At 32.4% G+C, this 7,257-nt stretch overlaps 3 non-coding genes across 3 annotated transcripts; 1 reads left to right on the plus strand and 2 right to left on the minus strand.

Annotated features, from left to right (window-relative positions):
• Positions 1 to 1,356: 1,356 nt before the first annotated feature.
• TRNAF-GAA lies at positions 1,357 to 1,429 on the minus strand. Its single transcript has one exon. It is a non-coding gene; the product is annotated as a tRNA-Phe (tRNA).
• Positions 1,430 to 3,342: 1,913 nt separating this feature from the next.
• TRNAT-UGU lies at positions 3,343 to 3,415 on the plus strand. The gene has a single exon. It is a non-coding gene; the product is annotated as a tRNA-Thr (tRNA).
• A 1,307-nt stretch (positions 3,416 to 4,722) lies between these two features.
• TRNAS-GGA lies at positions 4,723 to 4,809 on the minus strand. The gene has a single exon. It is a non-coding gene; the product is annotated as a tRNA-Ser (tRNA).
• Positions 4,810 to 7,257: the final 2,448 nt, after the last annotated feature.

Genomic DNA, 7,257 nt, shown 5'->3' on the forward strand with positions numbered 1-7,257 from the left:
TAGTGAATTAGGCAGGATCCTTTTGTACAGAATAACAAATGTACAGAATAACAAAGCAAAGGGCGAGTCAATCTTCATAAATTTCATCGTAAATGTGAAATACTTAATACAAATAAAAATGTGGGAGACATAAAAAAGATGCAGGGTCGTTTGTCTGCTTGGTTAGTCAAACATGGGTTAGTTCATAGATCTTTGGGTTTCGATTACCAAGGAATAGAAACTTTACAAATAAAACCCGAGGATTGGCATTCGATTGCTGTCATTTTATATGTATATGGTTACAATTATCTACGTTCCCAATGTGCTTATGATGTAGCACCGGGCGGACTGTTAGCTAGTGTCTATCATCTTACGAGAATAGAGTATGGTATAGATCAACCAGAAGAGGTATGCATAAAAGTATTTGCCCCAAGGAGGAATCCTAGAATTCCGTCTATTTTCTGGGTTTGGAAAAGTGCGGATTTTCAAGAAAGGGAATCCTATGATATGTTGGGAATCTTTTATGATAATCATCCACGCCTGAAACGTATCTTAATGCCTGAAAGTTGGATAGGATGGCCTTTACGTAAGGATTATATTGCCCCTAATTTTTATGAAATACAAGATGCTTATTGAATAATCAGAAAATAATCTTCACTTCTCCAGATATTAAAAAAAATTTTGTACATTCTCTTAGAGATCAAACATGGTAATTGAAGTTTCATTCACATATTATTTTTTATTTATTTTATTGGGTGAGCTAAAAAAAATACTAAAAAAATTAGAGGATTCATTGAGATTCTAAAATTTTGAAGATACTTTTTCGAATGAGCCGAGCCAATAGGATGAAACTAAAAGAGTTCCGCATCATGAACTATGTACCGCGCACATCACTTAGATGGGCTATAGAAAGTAAGATAGGAGGAAATGCAGAAATATAATATGAAAAAAATATATATATAAGGAAATGAAAAAAGATCATATTCTATTTGTACTGTATCTGAGATGCATTTTGGCTATTCCCACCCCTCAATTCCCCTAGACTATACTTTTTTGTCTTTCAACTAACTGATTTACTCTTTCGAATATGTATGAAGTATTAACGTTCTTTTTGAACGAGAGGAGACACAGTATGGACAAATAAAAAAACAAGAGGGAACAAAATAAAATTCTTTTGTATACTATATATACATATTATATATACATATGATATATATATTAATATATAAATATTAAGGGGTATATCTCCGACATTTAGATGGATAAATATGTATCATGATCTACATGATCTATACTAGATCTATACTATATAATGAATATGTATGTCGACCCATATCAATTAATTTGTAGAATGTATACTCATAAAAATTACTCATGTGCCAGGAACCAGATTTGAACTGGTGACACGAGGATTTTCAGTCCTCTGCTCTACCAGCTGAGCTATCCCGACCAGTCACGACACATCGCATCATCCTCATTTTATTTTAATATAGGACTTGGGTCTATGTCAATTAGAAAAACGAAAAAAGTATTACAAAGTATTATACAGGCCCTGTATAGAATTTCTTGGATCTTCAAAAAAAATTCTAAGTTTCAGTACAAGTAATGATATATATTGTTAATTATTCAAATTAAATTTTTAATGGGGATTCCTTGCTCAAAGATGTTCGTTTGTACGTGTATCATATATATAACACACGAGGCTTGTGATAAGAAAAAAATTTCCGCTCAGATCCGTTTGTGAAAGAGTAGAATGAATGAGAAACATAACGAATTTTGAATCGCTAACAAAATGATAAAAGATAAATAATTAGGGAGTCAACCGTTTCGTTTTGGGGATAGAGGGACTTGAACCCTCACGATTTCTAAAGTCGACGGATTTTCCTCTTACTATAAATTTCATTGTTGTCGATATTGACATGTATAATGGGACTCTATCTTTATTCTCGTCCGATTAATCAATTCTTAAAAAGATCTATCAGACTATGATGGAGTGAATGATTTGATCAATGGATATTCGATTCTTTTTTCAATTTTTAATTGATTCACAACAATTCTTTCGTTTTTCATATAAATATAAAAAAATACAGATTCGAGCCGTCATTAATCATTTGGAGATAGTATTGCAGTACTATACGTATGCATATAGGTTTATCCTTCATCCTTTCGGAAGTTTCGATGTAAGGATTCCTTTACTAACACAATGCAGCCAACTCCATTTGTTAGAACAGCTTCCATTGAGTCTCTGCACCTATCCTTTTTTATTCTCGGTTTATGAAACCCTTGTTTGTTTTAATAAAACAGGATTTGGCTCAGGATCGCCCATTTTTAATTCCAGGGTTTCTCTGAATTTGAAAGTTCTCACTTGGTAGGTTTCCATACCAAGGCTCAATCCAATTAAGTCCGTAGCGTCTACCAATTTCGCCATATCCCCTTTTTTGTTTTGTGATGTGATTAGGATCACATTATGATGCCGTCACCCTTTTTTCTTTCATTTATATTATGCTGGAACCGTTGAATTCATTATATACCGGTTCCTATATTGAAAAGTGTTTTCTACTATTTGATTTCTTGTCTATTTTCTTTGATCTCTATCGGAGACCAGTATTTGGTCCAATCAGAAATGATTCTATCATTTCTATATCACATTTCTATATCAGAAATTCAATATAGATATATACCGCATAACATATATATTATACTATATATAATATATTTATTATACTTAGATATGCCCCTATTTCTATCCGTGCAATTTTGAATACTTGAACGGTCGATTCTTTTTTTTTTTTTTTTTCATCTTAGCTTTCGCCTTTTCGAATGAAACCAGAGGAGTGTTTCATTATGATCTGAATTACACTTTTATCTTTCATTTTATTCTTATCCTTTTCTTAGGGCAGACCCTCTATAACATAACAAAAAAGGAAAATTTGAGTATTATTAATTTAAAATTTAATTACTAGCCATAACTAATAAAATGGCTATAAACAATCATTCCGTTAATTTATAATTAGAAGATAATTCTAAATAAAATATATAAAAAAATTAAAATATATTTCATATATAATATATATGAAATATAATAAAATATCAAAAAAACATAGTACTATAGAATAGTAAAAAAAAATCTTACTATTTAATTAAGCTAATTAAGATATTAATTATCGATAAACATATATTTGAGAAATAGATCGAAATTTAATATTCAAATATCCAATATTTTTGGAAATATTCTTTAATATATATATATTTTATATATTTATTTTTATATAAATAATATTTCTTATGAAATAGCTAAGAATGAACAATTAATATCTCAGTAGTTTACTAAATTAGTATATGTGTACAATTTATGTTATGCGAGCCCGCTTAGCTCAGAGGTTAGAGCATCGCATTTGTAATGCGATGGTCATCGGTTCGATTCCGATAGCCGGCTTTTCTCCATTTGTTTGATTTTTTACATAATTTAATTGATAATGTGAAATCAAAGTGAAAAACTTCTTTCCCTTTTCCCAAGGGTCACTGATCTATTTCTATTATTTCGTAGGAACTTCCAATTATGAATAAAAATTGGATTGGAGGAGTTCGGTCTCTGTAGAACAAATCAATTAAGATAAGAAAAGAACCCTAAATTTTTATTATTTTAAATTCTTTTTATTTATTTATTTTAAATTCTTTTTATTTATATAATACAATTATTTATATACAATAAGGTACGGATATTGATACAATTCCTCTAATTATTTATTCTTTGTAATACTTCAGTAAATTTCGCTTAATTTATCATATTTTAGTTTAGTTTTAATTTTGTTTTATGAAATTTCATAAAAAATAAGGAGTCTTTATGTCGCGTTACAGAGGACCTCGTTTCAAAAAAATCCGTCGTCTGGGGGCTTTACCGGGGCTAACTAGTAAAAAGCCTAGAGCCGGAAGCGATCTTAGAAACCAATCACGCCCCGGCAAAAAATCTCAATATCGTATTCGTTTAGAAGAAAAACAAAAATTGCGCTTTCATTATGGTCTTACAGAACAACAATTACTTAAATACGTTCGGATCGCTGGAAAAGCCAAAGGGTCAACAGGTCAGGTTTTACTACAATTACTTGAAATGCGTTTAGATAACATCCTTTTTCGATTAGGTATGGCTTCGACTATTCCTCAAGCCCGCCAATTAGTTAACCACAGACATATTTTAGTTAATGGTCGTATAGTAGATATACCAAGTTATCGCTGCAAACCCCGAGATATTATTACAGTGAGGGATGAGCAAAAATCCAGGGCTCTGATTCAAAATTATCTTGATTCACCCCCCCGTGAGGAATTACCAAAACATTTGACTCTTCACCCATTCCAATATGAAGGATTAGTCAATCAAATAATAGATAGTAAATGGGTCGGTTTGAAAATAAACGAATTGCTAGTTGTAGAATATTACTCTCGTCAGACTTAACCATAACTAAAATAACAAGGGTTCGGGCAATTTTGCCCCCTTCATTTTGGCTTAAGTAAAGGGACCCGGGGTAAGTAAGGTAAGGGGTTTCATCTGGGGATTTTTCTCTTATTCATGTATCATAGATCGGTAGGGTATTTTCATTCCTTGTCGATTTTGTCCAGTATTTTTCGTACCACAGAAATTCGGGGTAGGAATAGATAATCTATATCAAAGAAAGGTCTAACTGTTGGAGTATCCATTCTTATTTGATGCATTGCAGTCAGTAACATTGGTGAATTAGTTGACGAGTACGGAAAGAGAGGGATTCGAACCCTCGGTAAACAAAAGTCTACATAGCAGTTCCAATGCTACGCCTTGAACCACTCGGCCATCTCTCCTACATAATGATTATGGCCCAAAAACCGAGTGAATAGTGAGTCATTCATATTATTTTGGATAGGTATTATGTACATTCAATTTTAACTCTAAAAATAGAAAACTTTTCATCAAAGAAAAATCCTTCCTCCGAGGCTGGGGATAAAGATAAATCCTTTTTGGGAAAAATTGTAAAATAAGGATATATATCTATTCATGTTTGCGAAGATGGTGTTTTCGCCCTTTCTAATATTTATACCGGATTAAATCACTCAATTGAAACGAATCCAATGATCGATATATTTTTTTTAGACTGTGTTTAATGGATACCTTTAAATCATGATTCTATTTAGTTTACACTATTATTCAATTTTCATAAAAATTATAAAATTTCTTTCCAATTTTAGATTTTTCAACAACAACTCTTTACTCCAACTTCTTAACCCATAAATTTATTCCAAATTCATGAACCGCCCCCGGATTTTTTTTATTGATTCCTGTCAAAAAGAAACAATTTGAGTAAAAGGTCTTCCTTTTTAATGAATCCATTTTTATGTTATTTCGTACTGCACAATTCCTTTGTTTGTGGGATCGTTTTCTCACGAAAGGGAATTAAAATAAATTATAGAATGGATTAATACACCTATGTCTAGATCTGGGATAAATGGAAATTTTATTGATAAAACCTTTTCAATTGTAGCCAATATCTTATTACGAATAATTCCGACAACTTCGGGAGAAAAAGAGGCATTCACCTATTACAGAGATGGTGCGATTTGATTATTTTTTTTATTTTTACCGCTCTCAGTCTTAAGAGAAAGACAACATTATTCGGGATAGGAAGAAAAAAATTATGGAAATAAATCTACGCTTGTTGAAGGTGAAGTTTGTAAATAAAACAACGCCTTCTGTCGTGTATCCCCGATTAATGCAGCCTCAGATGCTTCAATTGTCGATTCTAGAGTATTGAGCGAAAGGTTACACCTATGGGTTAGGTCAACCCTACTCCACTAGTACCAATAGGGGGCATAGGGGAAGAAGCACTACTCCTAGGAATCAACACACGAAAACTTTGTTATAAATTATCCCTTTTCCTTATCAGGATCGGGACTAACAATGGTTGGGACAACAAACATCCATCTCGTTCGTATTTTGGATACCCGTATAACCATCGAAGACTGTTGAAGTGACTAATTCCTGCAAATTTAAGGGCGTTGAAGACAAAGAAATTGTTGGAGTAACTTTTTTTTATCTAATACCAACATGCTTGATGTTAAGGAAAGATCTTCTACAAGAAGGTTGGCTAGAGATTTCTTGTAAAAACACCAGCCCCGCTTAGTTTATAATGAGAATATTTCAGTCTTTTTGATTCCATGTATTATTATCATTATGCACATAAAGGAGGAGCCGTATGAGATGAAAATCTCATGTACGGTTCTGAAACGGAGATTCTTTGAATCGAATGGCGACCGTAACGGATGTCGGCTCAATCCGAAGGAAATTATGCGGAAGCTTTACAGAATTATTATGAAGCTATGCGACTAGAAATTGATCCTTATGATCGAAGTTATATACTCTATAACATAGGCCTTATCCACACAAGTAACGGGGAACATACGAAAGCTTTGGAATATTATTTTCGGGCCCTAGAGCGAAACCCATTCTTACCACAAGCTTTTAATAATATGGCCGTGATCTGTCATTACGTGCGACTATCTCCACTATAGAAATAAAAAAAGGAAAGAAAGAAAAAATCCGTTAACGTTAATAAATACTAGAAACAAAGAGTAGGCTTTCTACATATGTATCGTTCAAAACAACGATTTTTATCAGCTGTAGCAAAGAAATAAACTTCATAAAAGTCGAAATATGAATATGAAGAAATAGGTATGCCTAGATACTTTACTTTTATTCTATGGATAAAGGATCTAATTGATAGAGGAAGCGCCGTAAAGATCAATTCGCGAGGTTTTGGTCCGATACAATAAGAACTGCTTACTTATGTCATGATATGAGATAAAAGTTAGGAATCCACTTATGTAATAGAGTCGATCCCCTAAGGTATTGAGCAGCGGTGTAGCATCAGATCCCAAAGATGGTAAGTCTTTTCCTTCTTATGAAGGAAGGCCTTTTTCAAAGATTCTATATAAATTTATATATGAAACCGAGATAGTTACCTTTCAGAAAATTCGAATAATAGTGAAAACGCTTATGCTTTATTTTTCTGAAGGTGGGAGAAAAGATAAAACTGATTATTAATAAAAATTTTAGTTTGAAACTGATGTAATTAACCTCTTTCTTTTGGTTAACTAGAGAAAAAAAAAAAATGGGATATATCTCTGAGAAATCTCATTTAATTAGTATAGGGTAATGAAAAAATAGGACACCAAAAGAATTTGACCGCTGAGCCGTATGAGGTCGGAAACTCTCAAGTACGGTTCTAAGGGAAGGGATTTACCCCCCTATTCCGA

This window comes from Prunus dulcis, unplaced genomic scaffold (genome assembly GCF_902201215.1).
Source record: "Prunus dulcis unplaced genomic scaffold, ALMONDv2, whole genome shotgun sequence".
NCBI lineage: Eukaryota > Viridiplantae > Streptophyta > Magnoliopsida > Rosales > Rosaceae > Prunus > Prunus dulcis.